At 35.8% G+C, this 25,106-nt stretch overlaps 1 long non-coding RNA gene across 4 annotated transcripts; it reads right to left on the minus strand.

The window, feature by feature from the left end:
- Positions 1-1,762: 1,762 nt before the first annotated feature.
- LOC145679796 (uncharacterized) lies at positions 1,763-24,119 on the minus strand. 4 transcript variants are annotated; one of them, XR_014130549.1, is made up of 5 exons: positions 23,949-24,119; positions 17,456-17,752; positions 6,948-7,044; positions 4,305-4,512; positions 1,763-2,330 (listed from the first exon to the last, which is right to left on the minus strand). It is a non-coding gene; the product is annotated as an uncharacterized LOC145679796 (long non-coding RNA). The 4 variants fall into 4 exon arrangements; XR_014130547.1 differs by lacking the exon at positions 6,948-7,044 and having other exon boundaries at positions 23,949-24,118; XR_014130548.1 differs by lacking the exon at positions 6,948-7,044 and having other exon boundaries at positions 23,964-24,108.
- Positions 24,120-25,106: the final 987 nt, after the last annotated feature.

The following is a 25,106-nucleotide window of genomic DNA, read 5'->3' on the forward strand; positions in this document are numbered from 1 at the left end:
GATAGAGATAGTCAAATTTTCTTTTATTACTATTAGATTTGAAAACAATTACGAATAAATATGGGGAGTTTTATAGAAGGAATATTTTTGGTCATCTGTCTGTCAACATACTAAGTAACTCTAAGACCTGTGGAACCATAAGTTTGATTTGTCTCATTCACAAATGTTCCCCATTGTCTCCTTTTCTCAATCAACTCTATCCAGTAGAGGAAGTTCGGGAATTATGGAATAGCATTCTTGTTTCGTTTGTAACTCAGCAAATAACACAGGCAGACATTTTTAAACTTTTGAAAAGTTATAGAAACAAAACTCACTGATTCTGACTAATTTTAGGTCCCTGAATATGAATATGATATCCATTTTACTACATTAGTTCGCATTTTTGTGTAACGCATAGTTGCCACATTTACCATAATAGGGAAAATGAGCTACCATAAAGTGTACCGGCCAATGAGCTGTTTGCATGCCGAAAGGGGATCAACATCATTTCGACAGTTGGTCAAGAACGACATTCAGTTTTAAAAATTCTTAACATTAATTTATTGAATCAAACCAGTTAAAATACTATACATTCTGTTTGTGTATTAGCACTAAAAACTATATATATTCTGTTAGTGTAGGCCTATTAGCAATCTTTTAAGTTTTACGTCCTACGGCTATGCCGGTTAGGCTAAAGGATACGGTGATGATGAGAGATGAGTGAAAATGGTGGAATGAAGAAAGTGGGAGGAAACGGGAGAACTCCGAGAAAACCCACGAGCACAGTGTTTGTCCACCACAAAGTCCACACGGCGCGAGCTGGGATAGAACCCGGGACCCCAAGCACCGGAGGTGAACGGGGACCCCTAGGCCTATTAGTATTTACATACATAGAGTAATTTATAAAGCCTAATCTTTAAAACTGCAAATAACACCATCTGCTTTACTTTTTTCTTTTATGAAATGTTGGGTCCTCTCTCTTCACCGACCAGCAATAGTCCCCCATCATTGCAGGGTTCCAACATCCTTGATATCGAGTTTCCATTGTTCTTATACCCTGGTGAAACCGATCTCCCATTTCGTCGCTTAAATCTGCAAGATTTTCTGGAAAGAAGTGGAGGTGGGAGTGCAGAAAGTGGGTTTTCAAATACATGCGACATCCCAGAGCTTCATATGCGACCAGAAGTTGCTGCACCAGAGCCTCGTAATTTTGAGCTTTAGTTTTGCCCAAAAAACCTTTTACAACTTGAACAAAAGCACGCCAGGCATTTAACTCTTTGTCGTTTAAACTCTGTTCAAACAATTCGTCATAGATAACTTTGCGAATATCAGGTCCTGTGAACACTCCTTCTTTTAATTTACCATCACTTAGTTTTGGAAAACACTGTCTAAGATACTTAAATCCTTCACCTTCTTTGTCCATAGCATTTACGAAATTCTTCATGAGGCCCAACTTAATATGAAGAGGTGGAAGCAGCATCTTGGCTGGATCAATCAGAGGCTCATACTTGACACTGTTGGTACCGGGCTTAAATGTCTCTCTGGGAGGCCACTCTTTTTGTGAAAAAATGTTTTCCTGTGGCTCTTGAGTCCCAAAGACACAAGAAACAACAGTATTTTGTAAATCCACCTTGCAGACCAAGTAATATTGCAATAACTCGAGGGCGGATCGGTATGCCCTAAAACTTACCTAAATATGCATGCAGATATGCACAAAAAAACCTTAAGGATATGCACTTAAAGTTGTGAAATATGCATTAAAAGAAACATATAAGCTACCAAATAAATAACGAAATGCACATTTATTTGAATGTTTCAAATATACTGCACACAATACATTTCATTTCGGCACAATTTGATTGTTTACGGTTGCAATAAATTACTATGTGTTTTTCAATATTTTGTTGGAGAAAACTTTTCCGTTTGTCTGAAAGTATGTTTTTATAAGTAGAAAACGATCTTTCAGTGTCACAAGTAGTAACTGGACAGAATTTTAGCGATGCTATTTCATCAGCGGAATGTTCTTGAAAAACTTGTGTAGATACACCACTTAGAACACTATTTACATTCTGCAAGAATTTCAGTTCCGGGTTTCTTGCTATTACTGATGCTGCCTTTTTTGCAAAATTTTTTCCAACTTGCCCAGGTGGGTGTTGTTTTACCACACTATCAAAGAGCTCTAGTGAAGTTGAAAGCTGCAAAACTTGTTTTTCTAATCGAGTGATCGTCTTGGGTAGTGACTGAAAATGTGCACTAATAAAAGACTAGATTTGCTTGAATGTTGTCAGCACTGCATGCATTCCTTGCTTCCTCTATGCATTTAGCTTCCTGGGGTCGAAACAGTCTAGTACCTGAAAATGTGCAAGGGAAGTAATCTGCATGAAAAATTCGTAAAATGAAAACAACGCTAGAAGGCAATCATAACAGTAACACCACCAACCAGAATGAATAAATATACCGTATTTACCCGATTATAAGCCTATCCTCGAAAATCAAACACGAAAATAAAAAAAAGAATTGAAATTTATTCATGAAGCATACAAAGTACATGCACTATATGCTAATGAATTCTACTGAAGTAACGTGCTTCTTATCTAAAGAAATTCATTTCTCTTCGTGTGAATGCTTAAAATATCTGAAAAAGCCAGACATGAGCAACATAAAATTTGCCTTTGTTGATAAAATCTACCACACCGATTCTAAACCGAGGGACATTTTTCGAGCCAAGAAAATGTTTTTAAAAAGTCGGCTTATAAACAAGTAAATACGGTATTCATAAACATTCGTTAACAGTCATGGGAGAAGTCAACTATCTGAATTGTAAAATTAAAATTAAAGGCCACTGATTCTTACTCTGATAATATATATATTATGATGTGACATGTGAGTCACACAAATAAATCTATTGTGTATGTATTAGACTTATACCTAGAACACCAATAGGGGGGAGTAACGTCAGATAATTTTAGCAGGCTGTAATTTGGGGAGGAGCCGCGAGTTCACCTTATTTTCTTGTTATAATAGTTCCTTCGTGGCCAAGTAGCTACTACACGAGCTTTCTGTAAGCGTACTGTCGGCCACGGTGGCTCAGTGGTAGAGCGTTCACCTCTGGTGCCTGGGGTCCCGGGTTCTATCCAAGCTCCCGCCAAGTGAACTTTGTGGTGGACAAACACCGTGTGCATGGGTTTTCTCGAGATTCTTCCGTTTTATCCCACTTTCTTCATTCCACCATTTTATTCATTACTCATCATCACCGTCTCCTTTAGCCTAACTGGCATAACCGTGGGATGTAAAACTCAAATATTTCATTTCATTTTCATGAATCAGCTTAGGATAAAATACTTTTAATGCATCTCCAGCTTTGAGAATGTAAGGAGCTGAATCTATTAGTAATATCAGAAATTTGTTCTCTTTCTCACCATCTGGCCACAAAATACCTGAAAGAACATGAGTTCAAAATTTTCAATTACTTTAAACTGCAAATAGAAATTACGGTAAGAATCAAAGCAATATAAATAGTTCTCGTCAACACTCACTGAAAATACTGAGTTGTGATTTATAAAAGAAAAGTTCAATGCAGGGGCGTCACTTGGGCTTCCATTGGGGGAGGCGATTGTCTCCCCCCTGATAGTAATGTTTCCGTGAAAATTGATAAATCTTTCTTATATCGTAGGATCTTTCCCCGCCCCCTCCCCGAGAAAAACCTGAAATGATCCTGGTTCAGTGGATCCGTTAATTACAAAACGGTTACTTTATTACTGAAAGGCCCAGTTGGCAGAGCAATCAAATATATATATATATATATATATATATATATATATATATATATATATATATATATATATATATATATATATATATATATATATATATATATATATATATATATATATATATATATATATATATATATACTTTTTCTTTCGACAAGAAAATGTGTGTAAGTTAGGGATTTTTTTTTTTTTTTTTTTTTTTTTTTTTTTTACAACTGATAGTTTTAAAAATGATATCAAAGATCTTTGAACTATATTGTGAAGCAACTGTATTGTTTACGTAAGAATATTTGCATTGAATGTTTCAGTTACATTGTCATGCATACACAGGTATCCAGGTTTCAATTCCATACGATTCAGTTTTCGAATAGGTTTGCTTACAGGAAAAAAAAAAACTTCTATAGAGTTTAAATAAAGTAACACATTCTGGCCGGTTCGATATCCAAGATACACCTAATCTTCAATTCCAATTTCAGTACACAAGAAAGAAAGAAAAAAGGAAAAGAAATTGAAAAATGTGTGCTAAAAGACTCCACACCAAACTGTACTTACGCAGACCATCACGAACGACTCTGACAATAGTTGATTATTTTTTTTTCAATTCTCTGCTCAATACCAAGTGAGGTGTTCCTGGTTCATCTGGATCTAGCTTTCCACGACAACATTTGCAATGTATCAATATACCACAGGAATCAGTAGTTTCGTCTACTGCCATCCAGGTTGAAGAAGTGCCTATATCATCTCTGATGTCCTGTAACGCCTTGAAAGAAGATAATTAAAGAAAATGTATGCATACAATTCTTCGTAAAATTGGAGTTCTTAATAGAATTAGAAAGTAGTAAAGTCATGTACTGAATTGTAAAAATATACTTAATGAGAGCCCACATTCATGGAGGGGTTAAACCGGGCTGAACACTGTAAATATTTTTGCCCCCTCTAAAACAGATACACAATTTTTAAATTGAAACAGAAATAAAGTTCTTGCATTTTGTTTATTAAACAAAATTAGAATATGCACATTTTACCCACTTCTGCGAAAAATAAGATGCTACTTGCTAGATGCACCAAGAAGTGCAGAGGAATTAGTCCCAGAAGCGACAGTCCTATTAGCGACAGGAACTGTTATCTGTCCTATGAGCGACCGATTCATTTACATTGAGATGATGGAAGATGATATGATTCTATCTCGTAAAATATGTTTGCCTCTGGCGTTATTAGCGCCCGAACAACCTTGGTATGAAATATACACGTGCCAGCGATACTGTTCGTCAAATATATTTTTCCTCTACTGTGAGTGCAAATAAAACTTATTTTAATTTTGAGTTAGATTTGACATAAACATATCAAATAACTTAATGAGACAACAGGGATATTTCCATGAAAAGTATACTTCTAAAGGTAAAACAATGCAAAAGGTACACATACTCTTTAAACTACACCCCTCCCCCTATTGTAAGCTACTAAAACGTAAACTAATTGCTTAATTTGCCTTCCTTGTTTTGACTTATACATAAAAGCTTGTCGTGAAGCAATCTGAAATAATCCCTTATAACTAGATGAACTGTTAAGTCCTGCGAGAGATTTGTAACTTGTGTAATAATTTCTTCGAATGCACCGTGTTTTTAGATTTCTTTGATATCCTCAAATGGTGAACACCTTTTTCCATGGGCACCCGATGGGAAGGCAGGGGTCGCCCCCCTGACTCACAAAAATGTATACGTAATATAGCAAACCACGTATATTAAATACCAGATATACCAGACGTGATAGCAACCTTGGAGATGCCCCTCCCTAGAAAATTTTCTTCGGGCGCCCATACCTCTTTCTGATTTCTTTCTTATGCCATAAACATATTCAATCTAAACTTATGCTCCGTATCATTTTAACATGTCATTTTTTAATTATATTAGAATCATAGACAAAGGCGAAGCTACTCTAAATATTTAGTTAGTTTTCCCCTTGGTAGAGTCAATGTATTCATATAAATTAATTCAAAAATATATTATTAGGAAAAATGTATAAAAGATTGTTAATATAATGAGAGCATTCTCCCGTATTAAATTGAGGTAGAGCGAAATTTTTCATAGTACATTTCGTTAGATTCTAAATCACATTAGCATAAAACAAGTTAAAGAAGAGAGAACCTTATCTTCTTCCATTATCTTAGTATGAACGAATCGGTGACTCATAGGGCAGTTAATAGATCGAATCGGTCGCTCATAGGACAGTTAACAGTTCCTGTCGCTTATAGGACTGTCGCAAGTGGGAAGATACCGTGCAGAGGAGGTACACCAGGTTTGGACACATTCAGAAAAAGAAAACTTTGTAACTTTTTAAAATAATATGCTTCTGTTTTGTCAGCACTAGGGGCGCATCCAAGGGGTTCACCAATTGCAAAACCCGTCCGATCTTAAATCACGAAAGACATTTGTATACTTTCTTAATAAAATTATACCTACTTTAACAGAGAAAAGATTGGTGTAGCCTGAACATTTCATCTTATACTATAATTGTACTCCTCTTATTACAAAAATAAATTTATATTGTATTTATTTCATTATATTTGAAAATATAGGTGGAAGTACTTAAAAATTCTTTGGCGTTTACTTGGGAGTATGTAACACTAGTTCAATAATACATAGAGATAGTGTGTTGTGGTATGGAACCCCATCCAACAAAGGTTTCTGGGTACGCACCTGTTCGCAAAACACCTCCGATTGACCTTTTATCATTCTAAGAATTCTAACTAACGTGCCCTCTTGTTGAGGGACGTACGCAGGAATTTATTTCGGGAAGGGGTCCAAATACAATTTGAGGCTAAATTATATAAAAATTTCTAAAATTGCCCATAAAAGTAGACTACATTTACAAAAAAGTCGGGATTTCGGGAAGGTCCGGACCCCTAGGACCTACCTCATGCGTACGCTCCTGCTCTTATTCCACCATGGCAAGCGTCAAAAGAGTAGGAGCAGTTGCACTTCTCAAGAATAGTGCGTCAAGGTAATTGAGAACATAAATAAATTATAGAGTATGCCCGTAGCTGAGGAGTGGGCAGGGGTCTAGCACACCTCTGTGACCTCCAGAAATTTTGAGTTTGTTTAGATAAATATTCACAGTATGTTCAAAAAATAAGCAGTCAAGAATAAAAAAGTGGAAAGATGTTCAGTTTCTGTTACAGATTCCGAAAAGAAATACCTGTAAATGATTTTGTAATGTTCCTTGCAGTTTGTCATTGCCTCTTCAGTATCAAGTTGTGTCCCTTCTAAGAAATCAAGCTGGCTGCGAGTTTGACCTAATGAAACATTTATCCTATATTAACTCACAGAAAATTTTCATTTGCTGTTGAATAGCTGTGTTAAGATACATAATTTGTTCAAACAGACGTTATTCTTTAAAAAATGAATAGAATAAGAAGAGTAATCCTAGATTTATAACACTGGATAAATGTTTTGAAAACCAGAAATTTAGTTTTCTATAAAACCTAAATTTAGTGGGAAGTGTGGTTGCAATACAAGCGGGAAGTGTGTGTTTTAGAAAACTACCTATACTAAGGAGAGATCACTCTTCCCTTTTAAAAACATCTTCATTGCTTTCAGGCATTATACTTCTGGCTTGGATGGGGAAAATGTAAAGAAGAGGAAGATAGCTCTCAGGGACGTTAAGGGTACCATCTCGGTTTTCACAACACGTAACTAAGGCTAATCGTACTCAGGATAGCCAGCCGAGGGGTTTGAGACTATGATTTACTGTTTCAATGTGACCTATGCAACAGTTAGAATTATATAATGCGTTTGCAATCATACATAGTATCAAGTTTTACCAAACGCACAGTCCATCAATACTCAAGGGCGCCGATCCTTGGGACCCGAGCTCCCTCAATGTTCAAGGGGCCCCCCATGCGTGGGACCCAAAATGGTAAGTTGAAGTCGGTTCTCCTATTTTTATATGCCTATGATATTGCTGCAACCAAACTTACAGAGAAATTGGCGCCCTTATCTATACGTACACTAAGAACCAAACGTGATTACCATTGTTCCTATTAATTACTGATTTTATTTTTATATCTTGTGAGTTACTTAATCACTTGAAGTACAAATGCGGTATTTTACAGGCAATGGCATGTATAAAGCGAATTATAAAGTGGAAATTCTACACAATTTGATTGATTCATTAAAAACAATATGAATTAGGAAAATGCACAACAATTAGTATCTACTATCCATTTCATAAAGATAGCCCCTGACTTCGCGGTGCTGCCGTGACGTCCAGTCAAAACTTATATTTCATTGTCGTACCTCGTTGGAATTGTTGGAATGTTGTTTTTTCAATATTTAAGACATAAAAATTTTCTTTGTACTATGTAGTGAGAAAAAATAAAAATTAATGAAAAAGTGCGTATTTTTTCGTACTTTTTTGGTAGATCAATGTTTATAGAGCTATATTTCAGAAAAGAGATCACGTGAAATAATTTCCTGTGTACAATATGTAGATGCATCCATTAATTGTAAGTTGTGAAAAATTCAATTTTCATCACTTGATATTTTTTGTGTAATTAAAATAAATGTACGACGCTCTGATCTCCTTTACCATGGTAGGTAGAGAAACGTACAAAACACTGTTCGAAACTTTGAAAGTCTAGTGTTCCAAATATTTGGAACTATTAACAAAAAAGGGTTTAGTTGGTACAGTATTTATTTAAAAAAAATGTTTACTTCAACATATTCTCTGTGTTAAACGGTGAGCCATGTTGCAGCTCAATCTTTAAATTCCCCGCGCTTATATGAAGAAACAGCATACAGTAAATGGAAGTGCGGCAACGCTGTCGTGCAGTGTTGTTGCGTTCAGGAAGCTTGTAGCGCGAAGCCTACTTCATAAGAATGTAATAGGAAAAAGTATTTATTATAACCTTTCACAACATCATAAAAATATTAATGCATGTACACTCATGTCCAAAATTATTGTCGCATGTCTATAAATATTATTGTAGGATTATAATTTGATAACGAATTCGCCTGGTATTTCTTATAATGTTAGTATGTGTATAATCGGCAAAGACGCGTAGGCTATGTGGCAAATTTCATGTCAAAAGAGCAGTAAATAAGAACATTAAAACGAAACTAAAATTTTCTTATCCATTTAGCAACATTTTGTTTTACTCATGCTAATTTTCGTATTCTTTTGCTATGAAATTTATTACAAATATACATTTCCCGACTCTACATATAGTATCAGTATTAAAAGTACCCTGCAAAATCATTATCAAATTATATTCTTACAAGAAGACAGTTATAGATATGCGACAATAATTTTGGACATGAGTATACATATCTCAATGTAATCGAAATAAAACGTTGAAGTAACACATCCAAAAACTCATCTCTTAATCTATTTACTTCATTCACTTTCGTCATGGCTTTGTTGACTCATCGCTGTTCCTGCTTTTCCCTAATATTTATAAACAATGGCTCCATTTCTACCTCAAGATCTATCAGTATACACACTCTCCAGCTTACGAACATGTTAAAGGTTAAAAAGAAATGTACTGTAGCCTTGGCAATCATGTGTTCACCCAAGTTCTGCGATCAATTCCCCTGCCGAATGTAACACAGAATGAGTCCTTCGTTTTCTTTAAACGAAAGTAAACAATGCAATGAGTAGGTGACGAGGGCTGTTTTTGCGTCTAATCACGTCACACTGATTAAGTCTTTAACACTTCCCTTCGTTTGGTAGGCGTCAAAAACTTACTCACACACTCACATCATATGGGTTCATTGCAATGAGACGGACGAATGGGCATTTATATTTTCGTGAGTATATCTTGTGCTTTTTGATTGAAAAAAAAATGGATATTCCTTCACGAGCGGCGGTATTACAAAAAGAAGAGGCAAAATGTTTAGCGATAATGAAATTACAGAACTGATGAATGACTCCGACAGTTATGAGTTAGTAATTAATAGTAAGGACATTGATTATTCTGTGCTCAGTGGCGTATCCGGGAGTGAACAATATAGTAACTCTGTTTCAAGTAAACCTGAGGCTGCGCCGAAAAAAACGCGTCATTCCTATTCAAAGGCACATTCTAATGTAGCTTGGAGCTCTTAGATCTGAAAACAGATTTTCTGTGAAGTGTAAACTCAATATTACATATCAACTAAGGTTGTATCATATAATAAACTTTGTGCGTGTTTTTGTTTCTGTGCAAGTGTATTTTGCACTGCGTGCAATAAGTGAAAAACTGACAAAAAACAACAAATTTTCGAGGACCATCACATGCAAATCCAAACAAGGTAAGAGTTCGTTTTTCTAATTTTGAACACTTGGTACATTTACTGTATATCCTGTTAATTTCTAAGAAATTGGTTTAAAATCTGTGGAGACATTACATTTTAAAAATATCTCTAAAAAGTTCCGGACAGTGTGCGTGACAAGTTTAAATACCCGTCTGGCTGAGAGTGTATACGCGCCAGGAAAATGTGGCAACGTAGCACTCCGTATAAACTGCAATAGCAAAGGGCGCAAAGGTGAGGAAATCATAATGTCATATTTGTGATTGTTTATCTTTTAAAACAAGTCAAAACAGTTTGGTTGAAAAAACTACTTTAAGATTTTTCTAAAAGTTTTTTCATATTGTTAATACACCGCAGCAATTCAGAGATATTGATGTCTCTGTTTTTACTGAATAACAAGAAAATTACTACGTGTTGAGTAATGAAATTTTCAGAACTTACAGGTAATATATGCATCTACATATCGTGCACAGGAAATTATTTCATGTTATTTCGTTTCCGAGATATAGTCCTATAAACATTGATTTACCAAAATAGTTCGAAAAAATACGCACTTTTTCATTAATTTCTATTTTTTTCTCACTATACAGTACAAAGAAAATTTGTATCTCTTAAGTATTGAAATGACAACATTCCAACAATTTCAACGAGGTACGACAATGCAGTATAAGTTTTGACTGGACGTCACGGCAGCACCGCGAATTCAGGGGCATATCTTTATGAAATGGATAGTAGTTTTTTGTTTGTACACTCCGCATCAAAAAAATTGCGACACCTAACGCCGTGCAGCTAGGCCACCCAATATACACCTTCTTATCCCATAATCGTGTCTGGTAGAGAGACTCCCTCCCTCTCCTCCTTTCTTCTCTCCCATATTAAAATTACCTAACAACATAAACGCAATTCTAATTTAAAACTACACATGTATTAGTATCGATAAAACGAAATAACAAAACCGACACGAAACAAGATTCATAAATTAATTTAGGGAGAAACTGAAACACACACAATGAAAAATTGAAACCAATGAATGTCTATTACACAGAGATTCACAAATGAGGCAGAGAGAGAGAGAGAGAGAGAGAGAGAGAGAGAGAAATGAAGAAAAAGAAAAGGGAGAACAGATAAAAATGTGGAATTTTAAACTTACCAAGAAAAGAACCTAACATTATAGAGTTCCGTTACCAGAAATCCAACAGTAATATAGAAATAACGTTTGTTTTATATATTTTTTCAGTACTATCTATCTATATATATAAAAGAGAACGCACAAAATCCTTTGTCCGCTCATCACGCTAATACGGCTGAACCGATTTCTTTCATTTTTGGGGGGTTGTTAGGATTTGGACCCTAGATGGTTTTTATCATATCACTTTAATTTTCAATTACCAGTGTCTTGAGATAATTGACCAATCAGGTGTCAATACGTAAAAAAAATCCTTTGTCCGCTCATCACGCTAATACGGCTGAACCGATTTCTTTCATTTTTGGGGGGTTGTTAGGATGTGGACCCTAGATGGTTTTTATCATATCACTTTAATTTTCAATTACCAGTGTCTTGAGATAATTGACCATTCAGGTGTCCATACGTACAAATCCTTTGTTATTAGTTCATCATAGGTATAAAAATAAACGTATTTATATGCAACCCGCATGACCCTGTGACTCGGCGGGTTAACATAACTGACAGGCGCTATAAATCACTTGAAAGCGAAAAAGTAAAAATTATCTAAGTAACAAAGTTTATTGCGTTCGGGGGTGACCGCAGCGAAGCGGGGCGGGTTAACATAAATGACAGGCGATATAATGTTAACATTTACTGCAATCTTCTATGGTTTTTATCATATCACTTGAAAGCGAAAAAGTAAAAATTATCTAAGTAACAAAGTTTATTGCGTTCCGGGGTGACCGCAGCGAAGCGGGGTGAACGCTGCTAGTTCGAATATATAGAGGATGCTTGAAACATTCATTAAGTCACTTTCAAAAAGGATAGCATACTCAATTTCCAGTAGAACTGTAGATCTCACGGGACACATCTAAGATAATGTCAACAGTTTAACACACATGCTTTGTTTATGCGTGTTTGTTTGGTTGTATGTTCGGTAGTATTCATTGGACGTACTGATGCAAACTACATTCTAATAAACCCAGTAGGTAGCGTAGGTCATATCTTCAATTTCAGACTACTAATGCAAAGTGAACAAAAAAAAAGAAAAAAGAAAAAAGGAAGAAGAAAGAAAGATAAAATTGAATGAGTACTATCTTACCGGTATTTTTTTATCAGAAATATCCTATATTAAAAGTCGAAACCGTATCATAATGCAAGGTTACAAATGTTCAAATGGAAAATTGGATGTTTTTACAGATGTAGCAGACCTTGCTTGTTTCAAATTTCAACGTGAATAAATCACATTGAATTACAAGATGGTAACAAATTTGTGTCGAACTAGTATAAATAAATTTTTGTTTCCAAATAACCAAAGAGATTACCATTTTCTAGGCTTTTAGGAAGATTTATCTGTACCGAACATCCAGCATCACTTTCATCTCTTGCGAATAGAACGTTCTAATTTGCTCAGAGAGAATGAATACGCTAGAGCTAAAACGGATCATAGTGTCAGTCGGATAATGTTGGTTAGCTTATGGACCACCACTGGACCGAGGATTTAAACCCATAGTGACCCGGTAATTCGACTGAGACTCGGTAACCCAGATGATAAAAAAGATATTTTGCTTATTCTCTTGCGTTTAAACAGTATTTCTTTCAGAGATGACCAGGACTGGAGATGTTATGTCCAGAGCACGAGAAACTCGACGCTGAAGTTGCCAGTTAGTTACATTCTCCAGACAAGGTCTATCGTGCTCTTGCTCCGTTTTAACTTTGGAACACGCACACGCAGATAAAGTGCGTGTGTACGTGAGAGAGAGAGGGAAAAGTGAAAGATGTAACGATAGGATAGGAAAACGTCAAAAAACAGAGAGAGAGACGAATATAAATATGAAACATACTTATCATTACAGTGTATGATGAACAACACACACACTGTTTATTCGAATTCTAGCCAGTGATGCTTTGTAAGTTCTCCAACAGAGGATAAATCTCTATTTGCAGCCATTATTTTTTGCGAAAAAGTTATATTATCTGGTGGGGAATCGAACCCAGATTTGCTGTTTGGAAGTCTGGTACTTTACCACTACACCATCGATTGCTTTACCCAAGTTTTGTTAAACAAATACTGTAATATTTCTTTCTGAGAACGATAACACGAAAAGTGTTTACTGCAGATCAATGAAGTGTTTCGAATGTCCTGGTAAATCCCTTGCCCAACCAACATTCGTAAATCGTCTCTATCATGATAAAGGTGTTTGCTTCCACATTTATAAGCATTGCACGTATAATATGAGAAATCGATTCTTCATTATCGCTTTGTAAAAAATGCACGGTTGGTATGAACAGGATTTGAACCCATGCTGGACACCTTTAATAATCGTAACTCCCTTACGTTACTGCTACACTACCACACCACCTGAAGCTAAAAGGCAAATATTACTTACTTTAGCCTTGATATTTGGAACGATCAACCTTCTTCGTGTAAGTTTATTTTAACCTAAGTGCACAAAGAAATTCATTTATTCGACGTCCTAGAGAGAAATTACTGCCCATTAATAAAAGAAACCACATTCAATACAGGAAAAAATACAGAAATAAAAACATATTATGCAGTAATTTCGCCGTGCAAATTCAAAAGTACGCCAATAATAATAATAATAATAATAATAATAATAATAATAATAATAATAATAACCTATATTGTAAAATTGAAAGGGACTGTGACTTATAGTCTCTTCGAACCAGCCGACCGATCTCGATCAAATATTCAACATTGATAACGTTTCTACGAGGAAGTATTTTTATTTATTCGTTTTGATGGTGTTACTTAGGGCAGGGGTAGGACGGAAAAATATAAAAAATAAAGAAAACTTAATAAGTCTTGAATCAAACGACCGACGTGGATGAAATTTTCAACATAGAATTCGTTTGTGGAGTGGAATGCTTTTAATCATTTCACTTTGATGGTGTAATGTAGGGAAGGGGAGGACGGGACGATAAACAAAAATCAATTAAAATTAAAATAAAAGTGACTATGTTAATGAGTTAATAAATCTTGAACTACCGAACAGATCTGCATCAAATTTTCAACATGGTTGAAGTTCGAGCCTGGAGTGGTTTTCATCATATCACTTTGACGGTAAAACTTAGGGGAGTGGAGGGCAGGGGAAATATATATAAAAATAAATAAGTCTTGAACCACGCGACCTATCTCGATCATTTTTTAACATAGATGAGATTCAGGCCTAGTATGGTTTTCATTGTTTCACTTTGACGCTAGAAATGCGAAAGGGATATATATACATAAATCAAAATTAATAACTCTTAAACCACCGTACCAATCTCGATAAAATTTTCAACCTAGATGAAGTACGAACCCGAGATGGATTTCCCCAGATCATTTTGATGGTGTAACTATGTGTAACTAATTGAAATTGGAAGAATAGCAGCAGTTAAACGATAACGAGAAATGGCCGATATTAGTATCGAATCTATAATTTTTGTAGTCGCTGAGATGAACAGTGACACATCTGATCCCGTTTAAATCCAAATTCAGCCCGCAACATGGAGGAGAGGAAGACATAAAAATTATCAAAATAACCAATATCATTGTGGAATTCATAGTTTTCCGGGTGGCTGAGATGAACAATGGAACTGAAGATGCCGTGCTCCGCAGCATGGGAAGGGGAGGGGATATATAAAACTCATTGAAAATGACCGATATCAAAGAACTCTTTAGTAATAGTAAAAAGTGACTGAATAACGGAGCATATTATTATTTTTTCTCAATTCAGCCCAGCAAAGCGGCCAATTGATGCTAATAATAATAATAATAATAATAATAATAATAATAATAATAATTATTATTATTATTATTATTATTATTATTATTATTATTATTATTATTATTATTATTATTATTATTATTATTATTATTATTATTATTATTATTGACATACTTTTGAACTTACACGGAGACATTAATTCATAATATGTTTTTGTTTCCGTAATTTTTCCTGGATTGTATGTTGTTTCCTTTATTAGGGGCACTAATTTCTCCCAGGTCGTCGAATAAATGAATTTCTTTGTGCACTTAGGTTAAAATAAACTTACACGAAGATGCTTGATCGTTCCAAATATCAAGGCTAAAGTAAGCAATATTTGCCTTCTAGCTTCAGGTGGAGTGGTAGTGTAGCGGTAACGAAATGGAGTTACGATTAATAAAGGTGTCCCGCATGGGTTCTAATCCTGTTCATGCCAACCGTGCATTTTTTACAAAGTGATAGTGAAGAATCGATTTCTCATATTATACGTGCACTGCTTAAAAATGTGGAAGCAAACACCTTTATCATGATAGAGACGATTTACGAATGTTGGTTGGGCAAGGGATTTACCAGGACATTCGAAACACTTCATTGATCTGCAGTAAACACTTTTCGTGTTATCGTTCTCAGAAAGAAATATTACAGTATTTGTTTAACAAAGTTTGGGTAAAGCAATCGATGGTGTAGTGGTAAAGTACCAGACCTCCAAGCAGCAAATCTGCATTCGATTCCCCACCAGGTAGTATAACTTTTTCGCATAAAATAATGGCTGCAAACAGAGATTTATCTTCTATTGGAGAACTTACAAAGCATCACTGGCTAGAATTCAAATAAACAGTGTGTGTGTTGTTCATCATACACTGTAATGATAAGTATGTTTCATATTTATATTCGTCCCTCTCTCTCTGTCTTTCTCTCTCTGTCTTCCTCTCTCTCTCTCTCTCTCTTTCTCTTTCTTGTCGTTTACCTATCCTGTCGTTGCATTTTTCACTTCTCCCCCCTCTCTCTCACGTACACACGCACTTCATCTGCGTGTGCGTGTTCCAAAGTTAAAACGGAGCAAGAGCACGATAGACCTGGTCTGGAGAATGTAATTAACTGGCAACTTCAGCGTCGAGTTTCTCGTGCTCTGGACATAACATCTCCAGTCCTGGTCATCTCTGAAAGAAATACTGTTTAAACGCAAGAGAATAAGCAAAATATCTTTTTTATCATCTGGTTACCGAGTCTCAGTCGAATTACCGGGTCACTATGGGTTTTAATCCTCGGTCCATAAGCTAACCAACATCATCCGACTGACACTATGATCCGTTTTAGCTTTAGTTTGTTCTTTTTCTTAATGCAAATTATAACGTTATATTTGCAAGAAATGGAAGTGATGCTGGATGTTCGGTACAGATAAATCTTCGGTAAAGACTTCAAAATGGTAACCTCTTTGGTTATTTGAAAACAAAATTTTATTTATACTAGTTCGACACAAATTTGTTTCCATCTTATAATTCAATGTGATTTATTCACGTTGAAATTTGAAACATGCAAGGTCTGCTACATCTATAAGGAACATCCAATTTTCCATTTGAACATTTGTAACCTTGCATTATGATACGGTTTGGACTTTTAATATAAAATATTTCTGATAAAAATTTACCAGCAAAATAGCACTCATTCAATTTTATATTTCTTTCTTTCTTCCTTTTCTTTTCTTTTTTTCTTTTTTTCACTTTGCATTAGTAGTCTGGAATGGAAGATATGACCTACGCTACCTACTGGGTTTATTAGAATGTAGTTTGCATCAGTACGTCCAATGAACACTACCGAATTTACAACTGAACCACGCAGAAACAAAGCATGTGTGTTAAACTGTTGACATTATCTTATATGTGTCCCGTGAGATCTACAGTCCTACTGGAAATTGAATATGCTATCCTTTATGAAAGAGACTTAGTGAATGTTTCAAGCATCCTCTATATATTCGAACAGTCCGCAAAAAATACAAAAGCAAAAGTTATTTCTATGTAATTGTTGGATTTCTGGTAACAGAACTTTATAATGTTAGGTTCTTTTCTTGGTAAGTTTAAAATTCCATATTTTTATCTGTTCTCCCTTTTCTTTTTCTTCCTCTCTCTCTCTCTCTCTCTCTTTGCCTCATTTATGAACTCCTGTGTAATAGACATTCATTGGTTTCAATTTTTCATTGTGTGTGTTTCAGTTTCTCCCTAAATTAATTTATGAGTCTTGTTTCGGCTCGGTGTTGTTATTTCATTTTATCGATACTAATACATGTGTAGTTTTAAATTAGAATTGCGTTCATGTTGTTAGCTAATTTTAGTATGGGAAAGAAGAAAGGAGGAGAGGGAGGGAGTTTCTCTACCAGATACGATTATGGGATAAGAAGGTGTATATTGGGTGGCCTAGCTGCACGGCGTTAGGTGTCGCAATTTTTTTGATGCGGAGTGTACATAACGTACAACTAAAACTCACCTCAGAATAAAGTTCATCAACATAATTTTTCCTTAATTTTGATTCATCGGGATTTTTTGGCAGCATTTTTTAAGAAATGCTCGAAGTTCTGGATTGTTGACTATTTAAAGGGTATATTTGCTGCAATAAATGCTTTGCACATATCTTTGAAAATAGATCTTGACGTCCTTCTTCAGTTTTATTTCTGCTAAATGCTTTCTTTATTGTTTGCTGCTTAGATGTAGCACTGCGTACATTCTTTATATGCATATCTGTTTTAATGTGGTGCACAACTTTAAACTTTTTCTCACAGCGTATCTGAAACAATAATACATTAATTAATTTCACTAGTAATTAGTTTCTACATTCACAATTAAGTACATCTACTAATTTAAAGTGGAAGTACTGTATGTATAGTTGCGTTCAAAGACTTCTACATCGCTTATAGATACCAAATTAGTACGAATATTCTTTGACGCTCAAAAAAAAAAAAAAAAAAAACTACTTGCGATCTCGAACCTTCCTACTACCTCTAAAAATCTCTAGTCGGTTGGTGGTGCAGTGGTAGCGCACTTACTCCTGGTGCAGATGGTGACAGTTTGGAGACCCTGTTCCTGTATAAAGTAAGATTTTTCACATAATATCCTGTAGTTCGTATCCCACGTAAAACTGTGACCTGCCATATAAAATCGTTGTTGAAAAGGACGTTAATATCGAATACTTCACTGTAGTTTTGATTATTTCCTAAAAGCTATCAGTATTAACTAGTGCTCTCAAACGGGTCGGGTCAGGTCAACTCGGGTCGGGTTATCGGGTCGGGTCAGTCGGGTCAGCTCGAGTCGGGTTGTCGGGTCAGGCTAATCGGGTCGGGTTGTCGGGTCGGGTCAGCTCGGGTCGGGTTGTCCGGTCGGGTTATTCGGGTCGGGTTGTCGGGTCGGGTTATCCGGTCGGGTCACTCGGGTCGGGTCAGTCGGGTTATTGGGTCGGGTTGTCGGGTCGGGTCAGTGGGGTCAGTTCACTTTGGTCAACTGAGTTTAGGTTGGGTTTAAACTCGGCTGGAGTCGAAAGCTACTGTTTTTCACTAGCTGCCTAATTAAAAATAGCAATTTTCAATTGATTTTATAGAAACCATAAATCTATTTTGAACACTTGCAGCTAGTGTTTTTATGATAAATGCTTATTTTTCTACTTGTGTGTACTTTAAGTTTTAAATGTGGAAGATTGATTTTACCAATCGACTGTAATATTAATATCTACGCCAATATGGAGTCTGGATTTAGAACAAAACTAGAAGTTGTTTAAGCAACGCCAAAAGAGAGATTGGATATGGACGACCAAGCCGAAGCAGGGCCGCGGTGGCTCAGTGGTAGAGAATTCATCTCTGGTGCATGGTGTCCAGTAGCGTAGCTAGAGTTTTTTTCAGCGAGGGGGCAATGAAGGGCCCAAGAGGATTTTGAGGGGGACATCTCCAATATATATATATATATATATATATATATATATATATATATATATATATGTGTGTGTGTGTGTGTGTGTGTGTGTATTCAAGGTGAATGTTTCCATCTTTATTGTTCATGATTTTACTCTTTGGAAAACAGTGAAAATATAAGAATTTAGTACCTCAAACAACTAGGATTCATTAATGCAATTGACTTCTAATATAAGTAAATAGTTATTTAATCATGGCGTTTAAAATATGTGTAGCTGGTTGACTTAAGTGGAAACAAATACACTTTTACAGGTAAAGAAAATAACTTATAGGTTCATGCCTCTACTTGAAGAGGATCATGTGGGCAGCAGCAAACATATCCACAACTTGTTAAAGATCTAACGATTTAGCAATTTTCTTCTCAATATAAAGTAACACTAAGTTTTTCAACCTATCATGAGTCATTGACTTGCGTATACAAGTCTTTAATCTTTTCAAAGAAGAGAATGACCTTTCACATGTAGCACTAGAAACTGATATAATCACAGATATGATACCTAGCTTGTAGGTTTCTAGGAATGCGTTTTTGTAGACACAAAGATGATCAACGAAATTCGTTAAGGAATCAGCTTTCGTTTTCTTCTCGTCTTCATACAACTTAATTGTTAGAGCAACCCACGTTATGCTTTATTTCTTGTTTAATTATGCTTTTTTTAAATTATGCTTTATTGTTAATTTCAATGGTTATTTTACATTAATCGTGTATAATGTATATTTATTATACATCAAATATTCTAAATATCTTGATCTATTTATTGATATTTTTTTGCAACTAGTTTCTCTCATATCTAATGAACTTTCTACTTAATTCATTTTAAAGAGATGTGCTTTACTCGAATAATTTTTTTCTATCATTTGTGTGCGCCTTACAGGTACATATATACAGAAGGGGAAAGTAAAAGATGCCACCGAAGTACAGAAAGTGCTTAAGTTCAAAAAGTAAACATAACAATACAGTGATGACGCCAGAGGAAGGCAAGGGGGGCGAGCGCCCCCCTAGTAGCTACTTCTGCCCCCCTGACTGCCGCCTAGACTGCCCCCTCCCAGACTCGTACAATCTTTAAACATTCTTCATGTAGTATTATATATCAGTATCATAACCAATCTCATTGACAAATTGTAGTCTACTTTCCATGAATTCACTATGTGGCAGATTAATCCTCAAGCTTTCTTCTTTGAGCGTCTTGGTATGCACGCATATTTCTGTTTTCTAATTTAGCCCCTTTTGAGGTAAATTTTAGTTATACTTCTTTCTTATGATTTTTAATAATTTTGCCTAGCGAACAATAGTAGATTTGGTCGACTTGTTTTCTTCTCATTGGATCAACTTCGATTGGAAACAAAAGAAAGGTAAAACCAGTTACGTAACTTGTTTGTATTTGTCCAGGTTTGAAGTTTTCAGTTTCATATTTTGTTTTATTTAAAACTTCTTTTTTCTGAAACATTATTCTCGGCTTCCAATATTCAGAGGATGTGCTTATTAAAAGCTTAGTTTGCAACTACTAGGGCCTTATTTTTTGAAGGAGATAAAAAGAGTTGTGTTTTCCCTTCCTGCAAATGATAATAATAAAATAATGGAATGAAATTGATTTCCAATAAAATGTATTGTCAGAGTGCTGATCTTTAGTTAGTAATTGGTTTATACTAGTGCTCCTTTACTTATTTTGTTTCAAAGTACTGACGTGACGTCTACCATATTGACTAGGAACTGCTGAAAAATTCGTAGTCAACCCAGAAGGAGTGCACGTGGATTGGTGAAGTTTTACTTCTTCTTCTCTTCCCCCGAGAGTCAATATACTACCTTGTACAGTGCTCCAGCTTTTGCAGAAAAGTTAAAAAAATCTAGATTTCCTCGCACCACTGTTCGTAGCACTACCCCTATCAGATCTAAAATGGCATCTTTCAAGTGTTATTTAAGTTTGGGAAATAAGTACACGTAATAGTTAGACGGAGCTAAATCTGCGGAATAAGAATGATGATCTAGACATTGAAATCCTAGATTATGCAATGTCAGTTATGTTCGCAGGGGCTTGATGGACAGGTGTATTCTCCTGAAGGAACAGAATTCCTTTCTTTTCATTTTCCGCAGCGTTGAACTTTGAATTTTTCTTTCAGTTTTGTAAGTAATGTAGAGATTCTGGATTAAATATCTGACCATTGAGGAGGTAGTCTACCACTCCATACTTATACCAGAAGAATGTTCCAAACAGTTTCTCAACCTACTTCTGTGTCTTGAACTTCTTGGGGCGATGGAGAAATGAGTGCTACTACTCCATTGACTGTTGTTCCGATTCAGGATCATAGTGGTACAACCATATTTCATCTATGGTTACTATTCGTCAGCGAAATTGATCAGCATTATGGTCAAATTAGAAGAATACTTCTCTTAATGCCGTTACCCGTTTATTCTCCTGACATATATTTTGGGAACCCATTATGCCGAGAACTTGCGTATACCCAAGCCATTCTGAATTATGCTACCGACGAGTTCCAAAGAAATGCCCAGAATCCCTGACACAAGTTTTGCTGAGAAGGTAAAAACTGAGAAAGCGGGGTGCAGACCTCAGACTATAATAAATATAAATAGCTTAAATTATTTTTGTCACACAAAAACTGGGGTGGCCTAGGCCCTCCGGCCCCGGGCTATATCCACCACTGGCTGAAATGCTGCAATTTTCAAGAATACTGTCACAAATTGCATCCATGATTCCAGGAAGAGTCATTGCTTTTAATCATCCTGGATGTAAAGCATAATTTGTTGAAAAATTGCTACGTTTATACTAAGCCAATTACTTCTTCAACACTATATACAACGGAGGAGAGTCCCGTGGTGTTTCACTGATTTCCTAATTAATTTACTTCGGTGACTTTCCTTGGTGGAACAAAAATGTTATAACAGTAAGGATCTGGATGTTCGTGAAATTATCTGTTTGGGCACACACAATCACTTCAGAGGCCTGAGAAACAATAAGAATTTCATTATTAATATAAAAATTTATATTTGTACATACAGAGATGTTTTTCTAAAGTACGGTTTCATTTTTCTACCTAGTGCCTACACTCCTTCTGGATTGGACTACGACATTTACAGCAGCTCCTCGTGAATTCTCTCTCTGTCTCTCTCTCTCTCTCTACATATATATATATATATATATATATATATATATATATATATATATATATATATATATAGAGAGAGAGAGAGAGAGAGAGAGAGAGAGAGAGAGGGGGGGGGGGAGGGAGAGAGAGAGATACGTAGCATATAGACGAATGTGTTACTTGTAGCATACGCGAAAGTAATTCAATTTATGTTTAGGCTTCAAAAGGTTAATTGAAAAATATTTCATGTGCAGACGTTACTTATTTGTAAGTTACAAATTTTATTTGAAATAAGTTTAATTTATAATCATATAGATCTAACATAAAAACAGCAACGAAATACACAATGTAATGTAAAATAAGTCAAACGTAATAAATATGTTATTTTTGGTATGGCAAATATCCGCCCCCCGAAAATGTATCTACCCCTCCTTTGCCCTCCTAAGAACTTAAAGCTGGCGTCGTCACTGTAACAATATAGTATGGAGTTCTTGCATACTATTCATTGTTGGCGGAATAATTTCTTCTTTTACTTTCTTTTCTCCACATCAAAGGATTGCACCGGAAAGTTTACAGAAATGAAAATAAGCTCTTCATTGTTGCATTGTTATGTTCTCAATGATTTTGCATTGTAAATATTGGCTTTAAAAAATATTAACACAGTATGTTAAACTTTCAGTTGAAGAGAATTTTCCAAGAATTGTGCTATATATTTTAAATTATACTTTATGCTTTATTTTCTAAAATTATGCTTTTAAAACTAGTTTCCCAATGTGAGTGCATTTTGGCGTTCACCCAGTGTCGTGACCATAGTGCTCTCAAACGGGTCGGGTCGGGTTGTCGGGTCGGGTCAGTTCGGGTCGCGTTGTCGGGTTAGGCTACTCGGGTCGGGTTGTCGGGTCGGGTCAGCTCGGGTCGGGTTGTCGGGTCAGCTCGGGTCGGGTTATTCGGGTCGGGTCAACCGGGTCAGCTCGGGTCAGGTTATCGGGTCGGGTCAGTCAATTCGGGTCACGGGTCGGTCTTCAACCCGTCCCGACCCGACCCGTTGAGAGCACTGGTATTAACACTATTGAGAAAAGACTATGGTCTTATTCCCGCGCCTACTTCTGAAGCTCTTATCATACATATTTACCATTTCGGGGGTAAATTTTTCTCTTTAAAGAATTTCCATTTAGGAGCGACATTTGGGGAGGGCAGGGGATGCAATTCCCCCCAATCTTCCTGAGTTTGAGAAATGCATAAATTTTAATCAGTCTTGTAATAATATATTAATATAAAAAAAACGCGAAACTCTTATGTTGGCGGAGAATCTTGCCCCCTTCCTCCCTCAGAAACTTTGAAAGGACGCTGCTGTTTCCACCCCTTTACCTATACAACTCCCCTTTATGTGTGCGTTTCCTTGAGTAGGGAAATAAGTATTCAGATTTTATTGCGTAAGGTGCACAGCACAGTCCATCCTTCTTACCTTCTATATAAAGCTCCGCAATATAAAAGATCCATTATTGTCAACGCACTCTGGCCTAAAGTAATCCAGCAAAAAGAGCCCATGAAACGGTGAACGCATACAGCTGGTTTTACAAAAACTTTGCCTAAAATGTATGTAGTATGTTAATGTTTCTAATCTTAATTCTCGTTTTTAAAAAAAAAAGAAATAAAGAAAGAAATTTCCCCTTCCCCTTCTGTGTACGTTATAGGGAATTTGTAACCATTTTTATAATTACTGACAAATTTTACTTTGATTACTCAAGACAGAAACAGGTGGAGGAGAGCGATCCGAAAAGCCGACCCCAGCTAACTGGGAAAAAGCCTTAGAAGAAGAAGAAGCAAAAGAAAAATGTATTTCCTTGTAGAATTAATTATTATATGGCTTTCCTCTTTTTTGTTAAAAAAAAGTGAAAAGAAATGAACTAAAAATATACTTACTTCTCTGCTACATACTTCGCAGAACCCAGTCTTCCCATCCGTGGACAAGCTTGAGTATGGTTTTATCCATCGTCTAAGACTGGAACTCCTCTATATAAAGCTTTTCTCTTTCGGCATGTTCACTTAGCAACACTACTACACAACACAAGGTCTCAAACAACTGTGAAGGGATGATGGATAAGCTTTAAATATTTTTGCAAACGCAGTGATTCATTCACCCCGAGGGTGGGAAATTTAGAAGAAAACAGCTTCTCTCTGCCTTTGTTTGCATGTTCTTAGAAAATTGATGTTTAAACCGATAAGAAGTTATTTTCATTTCTTGGGTTTTGTAACAACTACCAGAAGACTAAAAGTTATATTTTAAATCTGAAAATCTCTAGTCAAGTATCCGTACACTAGTCATTTTTCCTAAATATGCATATATATGCAATAACGTCTTCAATATGCATTATTCATCATAACATGCAATTATATGCACAATAAAACTTCGCATGTAGACCCCTAGACACCTAAAACAAATATTAACCATGTAAGCATATCGATATCATATCAGAAAAAGAACATGCAAATATGCAAAAATCCGCACTCGAGCAATAACTTTCAAATCTCCGCAAATTTGCCTACCATATTTTTTGTAGTTAATACGATTTAAAATAAGTGCGAGATTTTCGTAAGTCTCTTCCATCGAAACAGAGTGTGCCACAGGAATAGACGGCACCTTATTTCCATTATGAAGTAAAAATGCTTTCAGACTGTACTTAGACAAATCTATGAAAATACGCCAATCGGATGGATCATGTTGAATTTCTAACTCATTCATCAAACCATTGATGTCCGTGCACACGCAAAGGGAACCTTCCATTCTGTAGTATTCTGAAAAGGGCAAGTTCCTTTTTCTGTAGTGATTGTAAGTAGTTCCAGGAGCCAGTAAATTCTACTCTTTGAGTCTAGCACCCAAAACCTCAGAATATTCTGAGAATATAAACTAAATTATAATTAAGTTTTAATTTTTCATGTTTTCAGCAGCCTATAACTCCGAAAGGAAGCATTGGAGTACCCAGGTTGGTCTATACTTTTTGTCTTATATTTGTGTCAGGAATGATCTCCCAAACGTTGTCGGTGTTGTTTTGAAACACCCTCTCTCTCTAACTCTCTCTC

This window comes from Thermobia domestica, chromosome 2 (assembly GCF_964235325.1).
Source record: "Thermobia domestica chromosome 2, izTheDome1.hap1.1, whole genome shotgun sequence".
Taxonomy (NCBI): Eukaryota; Metazoa; Arthropoda; class Insecta; order Zygentoma; family Lepismatidae; genus Thermobia; species Thermobia domestica.